Genomic DNA, 22,124 nt, shown 5'->3' with positions numbered 1-22,124 from the left:
GTCTCCTTCTGTTGTGGGGATCTGGGATTGGAAGAACCTGTCCATGGTCATGCATAAGCTTTTCTTTCATGTTATAGTCCCTGAAGATATCCTTTCTCAGACTTCCTGGGCTGTAAAGTATGAGCACGCCAGTCCATCCTTACATAAAAATTCATTCCTTTATTTCCCTGGTCTAAAAAACCCGAGAAACAAACCAAGATTTTGCTCTCATTTCTTTTGGTCTAACAGATAGCACCCAAACCTCATAAACTCTCATCGTCTTCTTCTCTAGAAAATGTAAAAGCTAAGAGCGGGCTCACACGAGGATTGTGAAGATGACACGGGAAGGCCTCGGTAAAAACCCTTCATGCGGCATGCAGTAGGCACTCAATCAAGCAATAGGCACTCCATAAAGCTGACTTCTCTCCATCCCTTGTTGGACCTCCAGGGGTAGCCTGTCTCCATCGTGAGCTTCTGGATTACAGTCATTTCCGGCATCCTCCGTGCTCCCCCTGAGCACAGAGGGAGACCTGACATTCCTCTTTTGAGGGCTCCCACCCAGGCCCCATCGGGACCCGTGGTGGTTTGTGTCCTGGCTTGGTTCTCTGGTGAGTCACTGGGCCAGAGTTGCCAGGCAGACGGAAGGGAGCCCAGGCCCTGGAGGACAGTAGAAGTGGGGCATGCACCAACATAAGAAGATCTTCGGATACCATTCAAAGAGCAACTCTTTAACTCATGGACAAGGCTTTATCAGTCACTGGCTCATATTTTAGGTATCAAAACAAAGAACACCAGTGACAAAGGCCTGGTGAAAGCCTCATGGAAGACTGTACAAACACGGAGAGGAAATGATTAGATGAGAACTGTTATGAATAAAGGGAAGCCAAGGATTCTGGAAGAAGCACAAGCTGCACGTGTAATGTATGCAACTCTACCAGAACTGTGGGCAACATGGAACAGGAAGGATATACACCCCAATTTTAAAGTAGCTTCCTCTGGGTGTTCAGATTATGTGTTCGTTCTTATTTTTGTGTTTGCAAAATTTGTGTTTGCAATAAAATTTTCTACAATAAACATTTTTTTATTTTGTAATCAGGAAAAAAATAAGCATAGTTGGTAAAGATCACAATCATTTTACTGGGATGGTAAGGCTAGAGAGATCAGTTTTTTCACTTGAATTGGTAGATTAGGTTCTGTCAAGAATACTGGGCTATATCTATTTATTCAACAGATTGACTGAGTGCTTGTATCTGTCAAGCACTGTTCCAGGCCCAGTTCTGGGCTCTGCGGTAGGAGGGACATGAACAAGTTGTGGAAGTTCAAGGGCAGGGTCGCTGGAGAAGTGATGAAGGTTTATCAGTCAACATGGACCAGGTCAGTGCAACTCACAGGGTGGCCCTCAGATAAGCCACATCAGCACAACCGGTTAGAGATGCAAATTTTTACATCCTACCCCACAAGGACTGAAGCAAAGTCTCTGGAGCAGGGCCCAGAAATCTGAGTGTTAACAAGCTCTTCAGATGATTCTGAAGCAAGCTACAGAGTCTGAGAAGCACTGGCCTAGGTTTACGCTACAGTAACAGTCCTCAAATACCAACGGCTCACAATGACAAAGATTGCTTTCTCATTCGTACTCCATGTCCACTGTGGGCTGGCTGTGCTCTCCTCCAAGACCCAGGCTGACACACCCAGCCTGGTCTGGAACGTTGCCACTCATCCTGGCAGAGGGCAATGAGAACATGGCAAACCATGACCTGGCTCTTTATGCTTCTGCTCAGCACTGTCATCACTCACGTTTCATTGGCCAATGTCTGCCATTGATGGAGTTGGGAAATATAAATTTTTCTCAGGAAAGGGCAGTAGATTTCTTTAAATCTTTTTATTTTGAGATAATTATTGATTCACATACATTATAAAAAATAATCCAGAGATTCAGTGTACCCTTCACCCGGTTTACCCCCATGGCAACGTTTTGCACAACTATAGAACAATACCCCAACCAGGAAATTGACATTGGTAAAATCCACCAGCCTTATTCCGATGTCACCCATTTTATACGGACTCATTTGCATGTATGTCTGTGTTTAGATCTAAGCAATTTTATCACACAGCAAACATTTTTGTAGAGTAATCCAGTCAACCACACCGGGTAAAGGGCTGGGACAGACTAGGGAGGTAAGGCTATTCTCACCTCTTCATAGGAGTCCTATCTTTGAAAAATTAGTTCATGGAGAATAATAGGACGAACTCAGAAAACAAGAGTTTTGAAATCTATCCTGAGGGGCCTGTAAATGTAGTGGACATTTGTATATTTGGTCCACCAGGATCCATAACCCCTTCTGGTGGCAGAACTCGTATTTAGCTTTAGGAAACCATCTCTTCCTTATTTTCAGGCCACATGTGCCAGTGGGTCAACCCTGTTCTGAGCACCTGATTCAGGCCTGGCCTTGTCAAATGTTCTGGCTACAGTCACTGGTTCAGAGATGGACACATGAACCAATTGGTCCCAGGGCTTTTTACTAAATCTATTGATAAAGACATTCTCTTTACACTGGACTGGCTAAGCGGGTTAAGTTAAAAGCTCAGATCTTCTGGGAGTGAGATTAAGAAAGTCTGGCTGAGAAGCAAATCCAACACTAAGAGATAGAGAAAGGAGACCAAGCTTTGATGACACCGTGTGATTCCCTGGATCTAGCCATTCCTGAAACTTTACTACTTTTGGACTCTTCAGCTAAATGAGCTAAAGTAATTTTTTTCTTTTTATTGTTGCTTAAACTGATTTGAGTTGGGTTTCCTGACACTTGTTCCTAAGTCTTTGAGTCCTGACTTACCTCAATTCCCAGTGCTAGACAGGGTAACCAAAAAAGGGTAATGGTAGTTCTCCTCTTCCTGAAGATTTACATAAAAATAAGTACATAGAGAGGGACACATGCACATACATATATTTTTTCCCCATCTACCTGTTCAGAAGCTGCCTACCTAACAATGTCAGGCAATAAGCCGAAGAAAATGAAATAAATTCTCTTCTTGCCCTCTCCTTTGTTTGGGGTTTTTGTGTACTTGTGAGAGAACTTCCAGATCTAAAAAAAAAAAAAAAAAATTGTGTGGACACTCTTCATTGCTGAATGCTTACAATTTTAAGACTGGCTTTACTGGCTCATTTTGAGCTTAGTAACCAGGAAGGCTATAGGGAAAGCTGTAAAACGAACACTTTTCTCAGGGGTTCGCAATGTTATTTTGCCCCCCAGGGGGGTTCCAAGCCCCTCTAAGTGTCAACATGGTTGTGCAGGTAAGTGCCAGCAGATCGATGCATTTCCCTATTTGAAAGAAAACTGTGTGTGTGTGTGTGTGTGTGTGTGTGATCAATAAAATATGCAAATGAAGCCTCAAACATCGGAGCACGTAAATGTGGGTATTTTCATTTCCCTGGATACGGACACATACAGCCATGAGAAGTTTCTTTGGGAGTTCTGTCATCTGCCATTTACAGAAAGTGGGAAGTTATGCAGCCATTAGCCAAGGAGAGGGAAGCATTATCCTATCCACCAGCCCATGAAGACCTTTCAGCGTAGTTCGCAGAGGCCATAAAGTACCAGAACGTGTGAGCACCAGCCACCCCCAAAATGCACAGATCTTCCCGGAAAACTACTTGAAAAATGTAAAAAGTGAGTTCTAAATTGTGAAATTACACTTTGTTCTTCTGCTTGCTCCAAAGAGCAGTCATTTGGCTGCTATTGTGTTTTTGAAACCCACTGTAAGGAATATTTATGCCACCGGAAACTTAATTGTGGCCTGTTTCGAAGACTTGTCCTTTTGTGGGAAATTACAGTTGAGCTTTCGGAGCCCTGTTTTCGATGGTCTGTCACTTCCATTGGGCCTTCCTCCTCAAGTGAGCTGCTGGAGCCAAGGCTGCTGGGCTCTCCCAGTCGTAGTGAGGGGCCCAGGGTCCAAGGACAACTGCACCCAGCTTGGCTCTGCCATTTATGTATATATTCATGTGTATAATCATGACCCGTTGCTTACCCTTTCTGAGCCTTGGTTTTCTTAAGTGTAAAAAATAATACTAATATCTCTTTCATAGCTTTGTGATTAAAAACAGGTCATAGATTCATGATCCCTCTGTAAACAAAAAAAGCACCACAGACATATGAGATATTATTCTGCAGACTCTGTGGTCATTTTTTAGAACACACACACACACACACACACACCATAAAACCAACCACATGTGGGGAGAATGTGATTTTCTGCCATAGAACACAGTTAGTAAAAATACAATGGGTAGACTTGAACACTTCGGGGCTTAGCCATTGAAAACAATCCGAAGGGATCCAATTTTGAAGTAGGGTAAGGATGCAAAAGATTTTAAGTCCCTCAAAATGCCGAAAAGGACAAGAAAGTTTTTGGAACTACCCTCCTGTTCCTTGGTATTGGGTAAGCATAGAATAGGAGTGAGCACACGCATTTTGGAGCGAGAACAAGCAGAATTTGACTCATTGCCCATGTGGCCTCATTCACATTTCCTCACTTGCTGCCTCCAAGCCATCTTCTTGTCTGTTAGACTGGAATTCAAATACATCCCAGAGAAAGCTAGTGTGAGGATCAAATGAGATAATGCAGGGAAAGCTTGCGAGAAGTGAACGCCAAGAATGGCTATTATTTGAGCAAACCTGGGATTCCAGGAGAGTTAAAGAAAAGTTTTTTGTTTTTTGGTTTTTTTTTTCAAGGCAGGGGAGAAAATAGAGATGTAAAAACTATTCAAGCTTTGTCAGCAGATTAGGCTCTATCTTTTCTGCTTTCAAGGTACTGATGATTTTCTCTCTCTTTCATTGTAACCTCAACTGGGTGTTGCTCTGATTTTCTAAAAACCCTGGATCCCAACAAGGAAGTCCTGTGGAAATGAAACACTTAGTGATATTTCCAACTTTCGGGAAGATTTCAGTAAGGGCAGCCGTGCTCTGGGTGATACTTTGCGTTAATCCAATGGATGAAGAGTCTATTCGCAGCACTGAGACGGTTAGAGGAAAGGTTTGAACAGAGGGGCAGGCGAGGGAAACTGGATGGATTCCCAGACCCAACCAAGTCAAGTCTTTCCAATTCTGCTTCATCGTGTTGTTTGAAATAAATTCCCAAAACATAAGATTCCGCATATTTAAAAAAAAGCTCCAGAGCCCCCTGTAAACGTTATTTGGGCTGATCAACTTCATTAAGATGGTCAAAGCTGTTTTCCTCACCATCAGTACAAATAATCAAGAGCTGACTGTGGTTAAATGAGGAATATTTTAGAAATACCATATGTAGCATTTTTGGCATTATCATACCTCAGTTTTGGATGGCCAACTACCACCTCACTTGCTTCCTTTCTCACTCCAAGTATGTGTTACAAATCATAGTTACATGGGAAAATGATGGATTGGTTTGAAGGAGAAATGAGGACTCTACCTTATTCAACTTTATGTGCACCCAGCACAGTTGCTGAAATGGACGATGATCAGCATAAGCAGATAAAAGTAAGAGGTGTCGAGAGAATGGCTCTGCCTTCGACAAAAATACTGATGAGTTAGAAAGAGTTGTACACAGGTAAGCACATGTAGATGACTAGTGCATGAATGCACGTCCTCCATAAACGGTTACTGAGAGCCCACCGCGTGCTGTGCACTGTCCTCGGGGCCAGACGGGCAAAGACAAGCATGGAGCGGGTCCTGACTTCACGAGCTGCAGTCTGATAGGAGAAAGGCAGGTATGGGTCACAGTTCTTGGTTGCAGACAATATGATCCACTGCAGCTCGTTTAAACTGAAAGGAGTTAATTAAGTTTACAAATGTCTCGCGAAATCATTGGGGAGAAACAGGCTCTAGGCTGCGCTTCCAGGACTCCACCAAAACAGTCTGCCAAAAGACAAGGGGCCACGGCCACAGACAGGAATGGGTGGACGAGGCAGCCCTTGTCCCCTCCCCTGGCTCGGTACGGAACCACACCACAGGGGCCAGTATGGAAGCCCGAGACGGGAACCAATGGCCCATGTCCAGCCTCTTGTCCCATGAAACTTAGATCTGAATCCAAGTCCTGCCTGAGTGTATCTGACTGGCAGAATATAAATCCATATCTGCACCCCAGCACAGGAGGTTGGGAACAACAGGCATTCTTGAATGGGAATTTGAGATCGGTATCATGGGGAACGAGCAGACTATGGAGAAACTATTCAAAAGATTTCGGGCTGCTGTAAATGGCAATTGTTTGCTGCAAAGCTTAAATGAACAACTACAGTATGGAGTGAGGGTGCTGGGACGGATATAGACCCAGAATGCTCCGGAAGTTAATCTGCGGATTTGGCCCTTGACTGAGTAGGATTTAGCCAAGGCAAAGAAGTGCAGGGAGAAAATATTTCAGCAGCATTCAATATTCCAAAAAATATTCAAATTCATGGGAACCAACTGGCTTTGTCCTCTGTACTGAGCAAAATGACCCCGTTTCTTGCCCTGATGGCACTCACAGTTCAGGGCAACAGGAGAAACCCGTAAGCATTTTGTTAGAAGGCAGAATGTCCCTGACTAGTACTTGATATCATGGTGCTGTGCTTTGGGAGATGCCAAAGGTGGCCTTCTTTCCTCTGTCCTCAGCCACGGGCCTCTGAGTTGTCACGGAGCAACACCTTTCCCAAACAGACAATAGTGACCAGCTGCTAAAATCTGATCCTCTTTCTACGGATTGAACTGGGAGCACGGGAGGTGGGGAGGCGTTGGCGGGGCGGGGGGGATTGGGGGGGAGGTTAGAATGAGATCATTCATCAGTTGATGAATAGAACCAGAAGCAGAAAAGACTCATCTGCACCTCACATAGCAGGAGCTAAGTGGGCCAAGGGAGAATCCAATTATGTGGAAACAGAAGACACAAAATCTATGAGGTACAGGGATGGTGTCCTGGCCAGAGGAGAAAGGAGTTCATTGGAAAGGCAGGAAGGAGAAGTCAAGGCAGAGTGGGGCTGTGTCTCAGTATGGGCAAAAGATCAATAAACTCCTGTCAAGGAGGGCAATGAGAGAACCCAGTTCCAAGAGCTGTGCTAGATCCTTCCACTTCCTGGACTCTGTTCCAATCTTTGCGAGGCCGGCTCTGTGCCTGGCCCTCCACACCAGGGAGGTCCTGCCTTTCTCATTCCCACCTGCAGCCTTCCCCGGCCATCCTGGGAGCTAGCTTCCCAGCACGTCTGTTCCGTGCATCAGCTACCACAGTGGAAGTTGAAAGGTCTGGAACTGGGCCCAACCAACATGGAAGCACCAAAATATTTTTCTTCAAATGAACAAGAAAACCAGAGTCTAACATTCATTGATAACCATTTAAATTTAGATGTAATTATATTTAATTTATGCCTCTATGTTTACTTCTTACTAAAATGCTATGTCATTTATTGACTCGAGGTGCTTTGAAATGTATGAAAATGTTACTAACAGTAAGTAAAATAACATGTGCTGTGATCACCTCCTCCCACGCCAATATCCTCTGATCCCCTGGCTCCCTTCCTGGAGATGGAGTTTGAGTGCCTAAGGCACCTGGGTCACCAGTAAAGCAAAGAGCAGGAATGCGTGTTTTATTTTATAATTGTAAAGGAAACCTACTTGATATTCAAAGCAAGACAGTCCTCCTTTCTTAGCCCCAGCATGTAGTAAAATGCTAAACACCTATCTGGTGCTCTTAAATGCACATTGATTGATAATGTTTAAAATCAAAGGACGTTCAAATAAAAGTTTTTGCTTCTGTGCGAAGTTAGATTGGAGAAAGAACGGCTCTAGGTTACCATCCGAAACAGGGCAGCCATATCTCATTGCTGGAACTTTTCCCTTAGCAGAGGGAGTTTTATTGATCCTCTGCCATCAGTGAGCCTCAGCCCCGGTCTGCCTCAGTCTCCACTGTTGCTGCCAAGGGAGGGGCGGGCGGCTCCAGGTGGGAGGCTGGGGTGTGAATGGGCAACCAGGAGAGAAGGGAGTCCCTCGTCCAGGAGGACCCAGAGCCCCAGAGACAAGCGACAGGCACATTAAGCAGTGACCCAGCGGAGTTGGAAAGGATGAGGAAATTTGACTAGAGTTAGATCAGGGTCCTTTTTGCATTCATTCATTCATTCATTCATTCAGTGAAGATTTTTTGAGAGTGAAGATACAGACCCGGAAGACATAGTCCCTGTTCTCAGGTTGTTACAAGCCACGAGTCCCGCCCTCAGGGTGATCTAGATGAGATACTCAGGTGCTTAGGGGACAAGTCCAGCCTCCAGAAACCGTCTGGGATGACTCCCCAGTGGGAGCTGGGTCCGTGCCATCCAATGGGAGCCTGTTAGGTGACACCAAACAACAGCAAAACACAGGTACCTGGGATTCCAGCAGAACATCAATTAGGAAGTCTGCTATTATCGTTATAATTATTAGCCAAGCACTATCTTTTATTGGGTGCTTACTATGTGCTAGACACCGTGCCGAGCACTCTCCCTGCTTCTCTTCTTCAGTCCTCACAACCTCCCTTTCAGCTGGGAGAGGCTACACTGGGCCACGGGCAGCTCAGCTCCAAGTCACTGTCACACGGCTAGCGAGTGCTAGGACAGGGATCCAATCTAGGATGGCCCCCGTCGGCTGTTCTCATGGGCCCCCAGGGCTCTGTTCATATCTAGGTGCATGGGCATCTAGAAGCACAGCTGGTTCTGACCCCACTTGCTCTGGTGGAAATGACTAGAATTTGAATGGCTGTTTTCACACAACTTAAGATCAAAGGCAGCTGAGATTGGGCTGGGACAGGAAGAATGGGCTGGTTCTCACATCTGGAGAAAGAGAGGTGAATGGACTCTCTGAGGTCTCACCTCCCACCGATAGTCTGTGCAAGACGTTATGGACATTCTGGTGTTGAATTAAGTTCAGTGGATCGACATAAAACAGGGAGGTGAGGCAGAAGCTAGACCAACAAAGGTCATTCTAGATTCCCGGGATCCGGAGTTTGCCTTTCAGCAGTTACGTTCCTGAAATGAGAGATGCAAATGTCAGAGAAGGATGGGGAGATGAGGATGAACCTTGCGTGAACGGAGCATGGTCAGGTGGTAGAAAGTTGAAGAACTCATTGTTAATCACACAAAGGACCAACCCGGACCAGTAGCAAAAAGAAACAGGGATGGATGTCTTTGAGACGAGGGAAGTAAGTCTTAACAGAGATAGTTTTATGGATGCAGTTAGTTTTACCTTTAGTGATTTCCCATCTTCACTGAGACTTTATTCTTTTTCTCCTAATATTCTGTTCCATAGGACATTTTATTGAATGCCCACTGTGAAGAAATAGGCTCATTTAAATAAAATTTAACATTAATGTGATAATCAATCTTTAAACTGGAAGCAAGGGTGCCAATTTGTCTTGGTCAATCATGTCACCGTTTAGATGCTGATTTATTTCTGTGGCCTTTCATTCTCCTTCACTCAGAGTTCTCTCTACCACTCTCCACTGTGATTTCTTACTCACTGCTCAGGGGGTTCTCCTTCCTTCCAGAGAAGGCACGATTGTGGGGGTGACACAGGTGATTGGCAAGGGCTTAAGCAGATTTTGGAGAGGATGCCATGGGAGTTCAAACAAGGGAGTAAGGCTTCCCACCGGGGAGAATCCAGGTAGGCTTCATGGAGGGGGTGGCTAGTCCCTGAAAGGAGGCATTCTTTAGCATGGAGGGGACATCCAGGGGCAAGGAAGGAAAATTTAAGGGTGGGAAGAGAAGGATAGGAGCGAGGGTGAGGAACTGGGAGAGAGGGAAATGGAGCAAAAGCCAGGGGGGAGGCTGAGTTTGTTTTAGAAAGATGAGCTCCTAAAGCTGCCACTTGCCGTCTGTATTCTGATTGGGCACGTGGGTCCATGCGGGGGGTGTAAGCAAGGTCTTTCTCCCAAGTCTTCCCAAAACAAAGCTCCATCAAGAATGGGCTTTGCTTGCAGCTACTCGTGGTCACACCTGCGTGGGTGTGGTCTAAGCAACGGTCCCGTTGGTCTGGGGGGAGCCGCAGCTTGCATGTCTGTCCAGCTGATGCTGTCATCTGGGACACTGCTTTGAGAACCGCTGCTCTAAAGTAGTCTTAAGAGCACTAAAGGAGGGGCGCCTGGGTGGCTCTGCCGTTAAGCGTCTGCCTTCAGCTCAGGTCATGATCCCAGGGTCCTGGGATCGAGCCCCGCATCGGGCTCCCTGCTCGGCGGGAAGCCTGCTTCTCCCTCTCCCACTCCCCCTGCTTGTACTCACGCACATGCTCTCTTTTTCTCTGTCAAATAAATAAATGAAAATCTAAAAAAAAAAAAAGAAGAGGCATCCTCGGCCCCAGGCAGGCAGGGCGGCCCCCATCCGGGTGCAAGAAGCCCTCCCCTTCCTCCAGGAACACCTCTGAGATAGGGTGAAGAGCCTCAACAACCAGTCTAACGACTTGGCTGAAGCAAGCGCTGGCTGGCCTCTTTCCCCCCCACTCCTCCCCGCCAACTGGAAAGGATCTGAGTTTCTCTTCCTTTTCCTCTTTCTTCTCCTGTGTCTCCCTGGAAAGAGGAATTTGCTTGATGCTGCTGGGTCTTGTAAAGCCTCCCCTCCCTCTGCGCCCTGCTCTTTCCTCTTAGGCTCTTTCCTTCCATATCCCAGCCTGGGCTCCAGACCCATGGGAGGCCTGACTCCCTGACTCTCCCCATCAGCCCACAGGGTGCCCTGCACGGCCCTGCAGCCTTCAGGTTCCAGGTCACCTCCCCCAGTCACTTGGGGTCAGCGTTCTTTGTGGACTTTCCTACTTGTCAGACTAGAAATAACCCAGACAGGCCAGTGATGGCCACTTAACAATAAAATGAAGGCACATTAAGACAATGAGATCCGATTTCCTGCCTATTAGTTAGCAGAGATTTTTAAATGGCCACAGACATACATTCTCTCATGTGCACGCACTGGGAGTATGAATTGATTCAACAACAGTCCTGGAGAGCAATTTTGCAATGGTGTATAAAGTTTTAAGACCATGCCATACCACTTGACCTCACAATTCCACCTCTAGTAACCAACCATAAGGAAATGGTCAGAGATGAACATGAACAGCGATGCACAAGATGTTCATCAAGGCATTATTTATATTATTTTTAAAAAGAATAAGTCAGGGGGTTGATCAGGTAAATGGATAATAAATGCATATAATGGAATACTATACAGAGATTATAAACCATGTTACAGAAGTGTATCTAATGCCATAGAAAATTGTGCTGAATCATCAAATAAGATACAAAAAGTACACCCAGCCTTCCACTACCACCACCCCCTCCTGAGCAAGTACTCATCCACAGCTGCTTGCATGTGTGACACGGGACACCTCCTCCTGCCACCCCCACTACCCTGGCCCAGAGGTCTGTGGTCTTGAAGATTAAGACAAAAATCAGCCTTCCTCAAACTAGATTTTTTTTTTTTTTTTAGCTGTAGGGAAAAGAGAACCCAAACCAAACAGGCAAAGTTATGTAATCAGCTAAATAACCCAAAGTCAGGGCTGGACTCAGTTGAGAAACCATCAGTAGTTCAACAATGTGACCAAGGACCCAGTTTCTTTCTGGGGCAGTTATTTCTCTCTCCCCACATTTTCCTTATGAATGGCCTCTGAGTTGGTCATTGGCAAGGATCGTTGCCATTTTTTTTTATCCTCTGCTAGGAGTAGTCTCTCATTTCGTGATCCTCCCAGGTGGGGTAGGGTACAGAGGCTTTCTTCTCTGCGCTCCAGGGAGCTGATGGCAAACTTGGGTTTATTTTCACTTTACAGAAGCAGCAATCTCATCTTTACCATGCATCTTCCGGAGGGGAAGAGAGGAAATATTTGGTAGTTTTTGTGCTAGCTCTGGGATCAGTGCTCTCCTTTGCCCAAGCTCAATCATGGGACCATCCCTGACCCAGTGAATTCAAGGGGATGGGATTGGATGCCCCAGTTGGCTAGAGCCAGGTCATGAGAAGTGAAAGAAGGAATCCACACAGAAAGAGAACCCAGTCAATAAATACGGGAAATCTTGAATAAAATTATCCAAATCCTTCTTGGCTTCTAATATGCTAATGTGCACTATAAACCACCAAAAAAGAGGTGTGAAGAGGAAGGATATAATATATAGTGTTTCACACAGAGCACACTTTGGAAAATGCTAGAGTAAATCTAAGGAAGATTGGTGGCCTATAAGTAGGGTGACTATGCGTCCGAGTCTACGTGGAACAATCTTGGTTTATACCTTGGTTGCTCCAGCTTAACTATAATTAGCTTTCATGTCACTCTCAAAAAGTTCAATTTGAATGACAGATTAAAAAGTCACCTCCATGACCTGGATTGAGGACTCTGTGGTGCTCCAAGTTGGATGTGAATCACTGACCAAGTCAGATCTTCTCTTGGAAGGTTGTAAATTTAAGACTTGGAAAAAAAGAGACATTAGGAAGAAATCAAAAAAGACCAGCAGAAACAGTAATAACATAGACAGAGAAAGGCTAAGTCTTGAATCTGGTGGGTCACCAAAGTAGGACCAGCATGGGAATGTTTCTCCAAGAATGGCAACAGTGGGAGGGGAGGGGACATGTGTGAGGGAGATCTAGAACTCCACACACCCTGACTCCCTGACTGTTCAGCTCCAAGTTCAGCTGCTGAGATGCTGTCCTGTGGCAGCTTTCTCCCGGGATGTTTGTGCAAGCCTCATCCCCACAGCCCAACTGAGCACATCTGCACAACCCAAGATGGCTTTTCTCCATGTGGTTCCCAACTATGGCTGCACATAGGAACCACCATGGAGCTTTTAGGATATTAAGACTGTCGGAACACCTATAACCCCTGCCCCAGGTTTTTGCTTTATAAGAAAAAATATTTCAAAAACTTTATTTTTAAAGATTTTATTTATTTATTTGATAGAGAGAGATAAATAAATTTTATTTATTTATTTATTTATTTATTTATTTGATAGAGTAGGCAGAGTGGCAGGCAGAGGGAGAGGGAGAAGCAGGCTCCCCGCTGAGTGGGGAGCCCGATGTGGGGCTCGATCTCAGGACCCTGGGACCATGACCTGAGCCGAAGGCAGACCTTTGACTGAGCCACCCAGGTGCCCTCAAAAACTTTTGAAATTAGTTTTCAAAAACCTGGTTTGCTCTAGATGTTGAGACTTCAGCATGCTTTAATACAGTTTTTTGTTGTTGTTGTTCTTTGTCATATTTTTTAAAACTTCTGCAATGAACAAATACTTCTTCGCAACAAGAAAATAATAGGTATTAAAACACAAGGAAGTAGAAATAAACCCTTACATTTATGGTCAGTTGGTCATCAACAAGCCTGGCAAGGTAATTCAATAGGGGAAAGAATAGTTCTTTCAACAAATGATGCTGAGACAACTAGATATTTACATACAAAAGGATGAATTTCGACACCTACCTCCCACCACACACGAAAATTGCCTTAAAATGAATTATAGACCCAAATGCAGGATCTAAAACTATAAAACTCTTAGTAGAAGACATCAGAGTAAATCTTTATGACCTTGGGTTAAGCAATGGTTTCTTAGATATAACACCAATAGCATGATAAAAAAAAATCAATTGGATCCCATAGAAATGAAAAACTTTTATGCTTCAAAGTGTACCATTTAAAGAGTGAAAAAAAAAACCCATGGAAAAACTATGGAATTGGAAAAAATATTTGCAAATTGTATATCTGATAAGTACCTGTATCCTGAATACCTAAAAAACTCTCATAACTCAACAATAAAAAAGCAAAAAATCCAATTTTAAAACTGGGAAAGGATTTCAATAGACATTTCTAAAAGGAAGATACACAGATAGCCAATAAGCACATGAAAAGGCGCTTAACATCTAACATGATGGATATGTTAATTAGCTTGATTATGGTGATTATTTCATATATATACACATATCAAAACATCAAGCTGTACACCTTAAATACAAACAATTTTTGTTTTTCAATTATACCACAATAAACCTGGAAAAATAAGAGAAAAGGTGCTCAACATTACTAGTCATTATGGAAATGCAAATCAATATCACAACTGAGATACCTGACTTCACACCCACTAGGATATCTACAGTAAAAAAAGACAGATGATAACAAGTGTTGGTGAAGAGAAAATGGAACCCTAATACATTCTTGGTGGGATTATAAAATGGTGTATCACTTTGGAAAACAGTTTGGCAGTTCCTCAAAAAGTTAAACACAGAGTTACCACATGACCCAATAATTCCATTCCTAGATATCTACTTCAAAGAAAAAACATACGTCCACACAAAACTTGTACATGAATGCTCATAGTAACATTATTCATAATAACCCCCAAATGAGAACAACGCAAATGTTCATCAACTGATGAATGGATACACAAAATGTGGTATATCCATACAATGGGAAATTATTCGGCCATTAAGAAAAGGAATGGAGTACTGATACGTACTACAACATGAATGGATCTTGGAAACTTTCTGCTAAGTGAAAGAAGCCAGTCACAAAAGATCACATACTGTGTGAGTTTGTGTATATGAGATGTTCAGAATAGTCAAATCCTTAGAGCCAGAAAGTAGATTAATACCTGCCAGAGAGTGGGGGTTGAAAGGAGTGACTGCTAATGGCTATGGGATTTCTTTTAGGAGTGATGAAAATGTCTTAAAATTAGATAGTGGTGAGGGTTGTGCCACTCTATGAATACATTAGGTACAACAGACTTGTACATTTTATAAGGGTGAACTTTTTGGTATGTGACTCACATCACAATAAAGCGATTATTAAAAAACAAACCAACAATCACTCTACCTCCTGGGGCACCTGGGTGGCTCAGTCGGTTAAGTGTCTGACTCCTGATCTCAGCTCAGGGTCATGAGTTCGAGCCTTGTATTGGGCTCCGTGCTTGGTGTGGAGCCTGCTTAAAAACAACAAGGATCAAGTAAGTCAGTGGCAGGATTGTGGTAGTGAACCAAGGGCGTTTCCAGAGGTGTTGAGGTTGGAATTGTGGGAAGAGCTGGGAATGAATAAAAACAAGTGGAGTTGAGGGGGGTTTCCCCATCCTGCCTCAGCTGGTCCACTGGTCCACTGATCTGAACTCCTTTAACTGTTATAGTGTTCTGGGACACTTTTTAAAATCAAAATATAATTGAGGGGGCAATTATATCTTCCTAATGTATTTGCTCCTATTTTTTAAAATACACTTTATTTTTTTATAGCAAAATCATGAAGATAGTACAGAGAGTTCCTACATAGCCCACACCCTTCTTCCTCTATTGGTAACATCTTCCATTAGTATCGTATAACACAGTATAGTACATCTGTCACACTTCATTCAGGTTTCCTTACCTAATGTCACGTTTCTGTTCCAGGATCCCAGCCAGGATACCACGTTTCGATTAGTCATCAAGTCTCCTGAGGCTCCTCTGGGTTGGAACGGTTTCACAGATTTTTCTTGGTTTCCATGCCCTTGATGGTTTTGAAGAGCACTGGTCAAGTATTTTGGAGAATGGCCTTCTATGGGGATTTGTCTGATGCCTTTCTCATAATGAGACTGTGGTTATAGGAATTTGGGGGAAGATCTCAGAGGTCGGGAAGCATTTCTAACATACATCAAAGGAACCTGTTATCAACATGATTTCCCACTGTTGATGTTGACCTTGATCACCATCAGGCCGAGGTAATATTTGCCAGGTTTCTCCACTGGTAAAGGTTCTCCTTTCCCCTCCTTTCCCATAGTCTTTGGAAGGAAGGCACCATGCATAGCCCACACTGTTACATTCCACCTCCATGAGGGCAGAGTATACATAAATACAAATTACTTGGAATTCTTCTGCATAGAAGATTTGTCTCTTCTTCCCAGTTTATTGATTTATACAGTCATTATTTAATATCAGTATGGACTTACAAGTATTTATTTTCTACTTTTGGTTATATTTAATGCTATTTTTATTGTTATCGATGTTCAAATTGGTCCAACTTTGGCCATTAGGAGCTTTTTCAGTTGGTCTGCTCCCATAATTGTGGGGGTTTTTTAATTTGTTTTCTCTTTTTGAGCCCTTCTTTACTTTCTGCCGTACAAGATCCCATATTTTTTATTACAACAATATCTCATTGAAACAGAAAAGTAAAGAGAATAGTATAAACCTCACATACTCATCTCTTAAATTTAATGAGTGTTAGCATTTTTTTCACATATCTGCCTCATTTTTTGTTTTTGTTTTTATGTCTAACAGAGACTTTACAAATACAGCCACGATATCACCATCACACCCAGCAAAGGGAATACTAATGCCTGAAAATCACCGGTTACAAGCCATCACTCAATTCTCCCTGTTTAAAAAAAGCCATTTTTGCAGTTGGTTTGTTCAAATCAGGTTTCCGTTGGATTTGGCTAATGGTTATCTTCATGGTGCCATATCAAATATTCATTGATCTTCAGAATATTTCTTATAAATAAGAGTTATACCTAGGAGCTTGATTATAGTGCCCCCAAAGTTAGAAACACCTAATAAGGCAGCCATGACTTGAACTTTCAATTTATTTTTATTTAGTTTTTAAAAGATTTTATTTATTTATTTGACAGCGAGAGAGGGAACACAAGCAGGGAGAGTAGGAGAGGGAGAAGCAGGCTTCCTGCTGAGCGGGGAGCCCGATGTGGGGCTCCATCCCAGGACTCTGGGATCATGGCCTGAGCTGAAGGCAGATGCTTAACCGACTGAGCCACCCAGGCGCCCTCGAACTTCCAATTTAAATGGCACTTATCTCCGGGGGAAGCGAAGGCCCTCGGGGACCCATGTTTAGAAGGAGAAGGGGGGAGGTGAAGGCTGCGAAGAATTCACAGCCGGTGACGGTGATGCCGAGTGCAAATGCCAGGAGACATACAACCAGGCTCCTAGTTAATTAGGTTGTGATTGTTTTTGCTAGTGCTCTGGTTACCAAGTCCCACAGACTTTTATGGACTGTCTCGGCTCTATTTTTCCCATAAGCCCTATTATTTTTTAGCATGCTATTTTGTAGAACTCAGACTTTTTTTAGCGATGTGAATGTGACGTTACAGCAGAAATGAATGAAAAAGACTGATAGGGCATCAGGACAGTCCCGGAAATCTCAGAACAGCTGGTGTCTGTACGTCTGCGGCCCCGCTTCTAGCTCTGCGGCTCCTGGCCGTCCTCGTGAGGGGACTCCCGGGTCAGTTGGCTTCCCTGCTATCCCCCAGGAGGGCTCCAGGCTGGAGACTTACCTTGAGTCCTTTTTGGTGCCTGGCGGGGCCTTGCCTCTGTTCCTGGCCTCCGTCGATGCTCCTGGTTGAGCTCCGCTTACTCCCACAGGTCCTGGATCCTCCACTACTGTTTCTTTCCAGAATATCAGGGATCGGCTGCCTGATGGCCCGAACAGCAAGCTGAACGCCCTCAGCCGCCCCCCTGGAAGGGCCTTCCGGCACTGGTCACTGATGAGGAGGAGGCCAGTCACCGGCAGACCGAGCCCAGGAAAGGCTCGTGCGCACCAGGTGCTACTGTCCCCAAGCAAAACGGCAGAGAGATGGCTGCTTGGGGAGGTTTTTTAAAGATTCATTTACCGTGCTGGCAGAAAGGACTTTTTTTTTTTTTTTTTTTTTTAGTTTTTTCTATTTGCCTCCTGCATTCCGTCTCCCTCCCCTGCCAATGTTTCAACAAATGAGGGTCCAAAGTCTAGGTACACGTATCTTAAAAGCCATCGAAGAAATTAAATTTAAAATGTACACTTTATAAAACAAACAAGCAAACAACACACTACGGTGCTCTCAGGAGAAGGCGTTTGGGTGAAAGGTGTGAAATCAAACCGCGGGGAGCTGACAGAGCTCCAGAGAGAAGAGCTTTGTGCGATCCGGCCCTGGTGTCGCACTTGATTTAGGGGGCCCCCATCTCCTCCCTCTTTTAAAGGCCAGTGAGGCCCCACCAGCAGCCTCCTTTGGAACAGGGATTTAAGTAAACAGAGACTGGGTGTCAAGACTGGTCCTTACTGCTCTGGGAGAGTGTCCCCAAGGAGTGTCCCTAGCTGTCCTGTGCTATCCTCTGGGCAGGGGAAATTGGGGGCCAGGGGTCTCAGGCTCCAACTGGGGTTTTGTCAACAGGCTAGTGGCTGCCCTGCTGCCCCATATTCCATGACGAGAAGGACTCTCCGGAGTGCTCTGTCCCTCTAGATTCCATCCTGGCTACAGTTCCCACACTCAAGGTTCCAGGAAGTTTCCGAGGTTCTTGACACAAACAAAATGGGGACAGAAGTGGAGAGCCTCACTGCTCACTGCCCAGAACTTGGGGCCACCAACTCCCTTCCATTCCTAACACCCTCTCTCCTTCTTGGGATCCTTCTTTCTTTTCGTTTCTTCCCTGCTCTCCCGTATCTCCATTTCCTCCATTTTTCTGGACATGCTACTCCCTCCCTCAGAAAGAACATCCCAAGTTTTTTCTTGTGTCTTACACATTTCCCAGCTTCCAGAATGTTCTGGAACTGGGCAGAGAGGGAAGCCAGCTTTAGTTTTCTGTGTGGAGGCTAATCTCCAATCTCTACCACCATCTGTTTAGGTGACTTTAGGCAAATGGCAGACATGCACTTAGCTTCTGTTTGGACATTGGTAAAACAGAGATAAAACTCATCCATTTCTCAGACTCACTGTAAAAATGGGCTCTCTGGGAGGTAGCTATTATTATTGTCGTTATTTAGCTTCCAAAGCGGTGTTCCCAGCCTACTGAGCTGCAACAGCACCTTTCCTGCAAAGCCAGACCTCCCGGCTGCAGGTGGAGGACAGGCTGGATGTGATGCACCTGCTGAGCCCCAACCTCCCAGCCAGCTTTTGGGTTCCGCTTCAGCCCCTCCAGGAAGCCGCCATACTGCCGCTCCTCATCAAGGATCTATCTGGCTGCTTGTTGCATCCACTGCTTTTCCCTTCAGGCCAGAGCCAAGGCAGCCTTTGCCTGCTCTGCAGACCCAGAGAATTAGGGTTCCAGTCCACAGCCTGCCCACCGACCTTGCTGGTCTACCATTGCCCTCCAGATCCAAGGGAGGGCCTCTGCCAAGCTCTTTCCAAGTTGGCCCCAACTTCCAAATCACAATGCCTGCAGAGGGATTGTCAGAGGGGGTGTGGGGTAGGGCATGTGGCAGTTCTACAAATTCAAACATGGCTCCGTCAGTATTTCTAGTTCAACTGTCTGCCAATAAAGTGTGACAGGGTGGGGGGGAGGGAGAACTGGCATCTCATTTCTTCCAAAGCTCCTCTTGGAGCTGCAGGATTGGTGCCCCAATACATCTCATGGATTTATCTTGCTCTGGGAGCTCAATTCCTTTGTCTGTCTCCCTGGAAGGGTGAGCTGTGCCTGCAAGGCAGGCCCCGTAAGGCAGCCCCCAGGGGGTGTCAGAACCTGACAGAACCACATTACTTCAGGGCAGTCCAGATTTGGAGGACAGGGAGCTGTGTTTTTTTCTCCAAATCAGTTTTGCTGAAGATGGTGTGCCCTCCCGTCTTCTCAACTCCCGGGAAGCATCCATCGCGTGTGGCAGCCCAGCGTCCACTTGGTAAAAATAGCTTTTTTATTTATTGGCTGGCAAAATACTCTATTTACCAAAACATTCCGGGTTCCTCTAAAGATAAAATGAAGGTAAAGCCCAAAAGGAAAATTAATGCTTTAATGCCGTCCTGCAGACTCCTGCTTCATTTCGTTGGAAAATGAGGGCGATAAAGCACAACATCGGCAGCCTGCATAAAGCAGTTGTGTAATTTTCTTTTGTGCAAGGAACTAATTCTCAAGCATAAGACTTCTCACCTAAGAGAAGTCGAATGATGGTGGATGGCTCCTGTGTACTAATTATGTCTTCCTTTATATCTTTGGCTTGAACTCTAATTTGCTTACAGTTTAATGAACATCAGTTCTTGCTGTGAAGTATCTAAGTACCTAGGAGATTGAATCCTTAGGCAGTCAAATGCTCTCACTCTTGACACTAATCTCCAAACCCTCTGCATTCTAAACCGACTTCCAAAGGAGAGTGGCTCTTTAAAGGCTTGTGAATCACTTCTGAGCAGTAACTGTGCACTTAAATTAAAAGCCATGATCTGGCAGGAGACTTGGGTTGTGCTGGAAATAATAATAATAGTAATTTTTACAGAAAGGCTTTTCGGGTTTCGGTACTAGGCACGATTTGTCAGCTTCCATAACGGCCTGATGCAAAAGCCACATGTTTTATGGCTGGTTGTTTCCCTGACTTTGGTTTTCCCAACTGTGTCCCCAGAAAGTCTCTGTAACTTTCTTCAGGTGCTTTCTCTTCAGCTCTGAGGATTGAGGAAATGAGCAACAGTGGAGACAGGGGAGGGGTTTCCAACCTGGGCCTTGCAGCTCATTTCCAAGGTCTCCCCCCACCCCTTTCAGCCCTTTACTCCCAGAACAGTGATGCTGAATTTACTTTGAGTAGATAATCTTAGGTGATAAAATTACAACTAATAATGATCATGTGTTCACTTTACTATGGCTTCCCCAATGTCAGTATTTGTGATGAAGGACCATGCAGGTGAATGACCTGGAGGACGAAGGGCAAGTTTTGATCTGGCGAGTCTGGGATGGGACCTGGGAGTCTGCATTTCAGAGAAGGCCGCCCACGAGGTTGCTGCTGCTGGTCCAAGGACCACACTTTGTACCGCTTCCCCTGGATTATCTAATTTTGTTGCCATTACAACCTATGAGGTAGATACCCTTCTCCGGATGAGGCTGTCAAGGTGCCAGAAGCTTAAGGAAAACACCTGAGGTCACCAGCTGTAAAGGGCAGAGTCTGACTCCACAACCTCAACCCACGACTGCCACTGCCCTTTTCCAGTGGGTGCTCTCGTGAAAAGGTAGATACAAAATGAATCTGATACATGTGTCTTAATCTAGAGAATTCTGTGGTTACTCCTGGACGAAGCTAGCAAGCCATCTCTTCATTTCTCCACGTTGTCAGAGTTTGCATCCATCCAGGCATGGCTGTGTTGCCATGAGGAGAGACCACCGTCAGGGAGCACTGGTTGGGCTCCTCACCCGGGCCAGCCCAGGGCTCCTGGCAAGACAAGGGGAGAATCAGCCTGACAAAGATCTCTGGTCACACCCTATCACACTTTAGCAGCCTCCCAAGAAACCAGTATTCTTTCCGGTTGCCTTGGGTCAGACTACTCAGAAGTGATGGCAGGCAGAAGAGGTAACTTTGGCACCTCACTTGAAGATCTCTAATGGCACAACGTACCTTCTAGGTGTTGCTTCTCCAGTTTGTGAAATAACCCACCAACCCCTAACACTGTGCATCAAAGTTGGGACCCAAAGGGAGAAAACAACACCACCTAGTAGTTAAGTGTGTAGACTCTGGAGCCGGACTGCCTGAGTTCAAATTCTGACTTACCTAGTTGTTATGGGTTTGGGCAATTCGCATAAACTCTCTGTGCCTCAGTTTCCTCGCCTGTAAAGGAGAGATGATGATAATGAAAGTATCTGCCTCGTAGGCTTAGAAAATTACACGAATGGATTCGCATGAGGTGCTTGCCATGGGATAATCCCTCAAAAGATAGAAACTACAATTATTAACAGGCAGCCGCAACAGCCTTGCTGAGAGAGTGTCCCTTAAAAATGTAGGTGATGTTTCTTTTTTTTCTGTGTTTAAGGCCGAGTAGCTAATTTGACTGATTCCTCCCAGTAGAGAATAATGAGAAAAGAGCCTACACTCTCTGGTCCACAACATCTGGAAAGAATTGACACTATAAATAGTCCAAAGCAGAGAGAGAGAGAGAATCATGTATAGATGGATGTTAGCACTTTTATGAATTATGCTTCTGTTTATACAGCGAGTCTTGAGGCTATTTAAATCTGTTCTTTTGATTGTAGCTGTGCGTACGGGAGGTATTTGCTGAACCCAGTTCCTGTGGTATCAAAGCCGGACCGAAATGCAAACATACTTGTAAAGTGGAAACACACTTTTATTTCCTAAGGGTCCCATAATCAAGGCAAAAGCTATTACTTGATCACATAATTAACCTTAGGAATAGAAGTGTAAACAACACAATTCATGAATTTGTTAATTGGTCTTCCTGCTACTGATATTAGCCCAAGCTGATCTGTTGTTCTCCTCTGTTGATTATCTTAAATAGGAAGTTTTCCAATTTGGATTTCTCCA

This window comes from Neomonachus schauinslandi, chromosome 2 (genome assembly GCF_002201575.2).
Source record: "Neomonachus schauinslandi chromosome 2, ASM220157v2, whole genome shotgun sequence".
Taxonomy (NCBI): domain Eukaryota; kingdom Metazoa; phylum Chordata; class Mammalia; order Carnivora; family Phocidae; genus Neomonachus; species Neomonachus schauinslandi.
The sequence above is the reverse complement of the archived record's forward strand: the minus strand, read 5'-3'. Positions refer to the sequence as shown.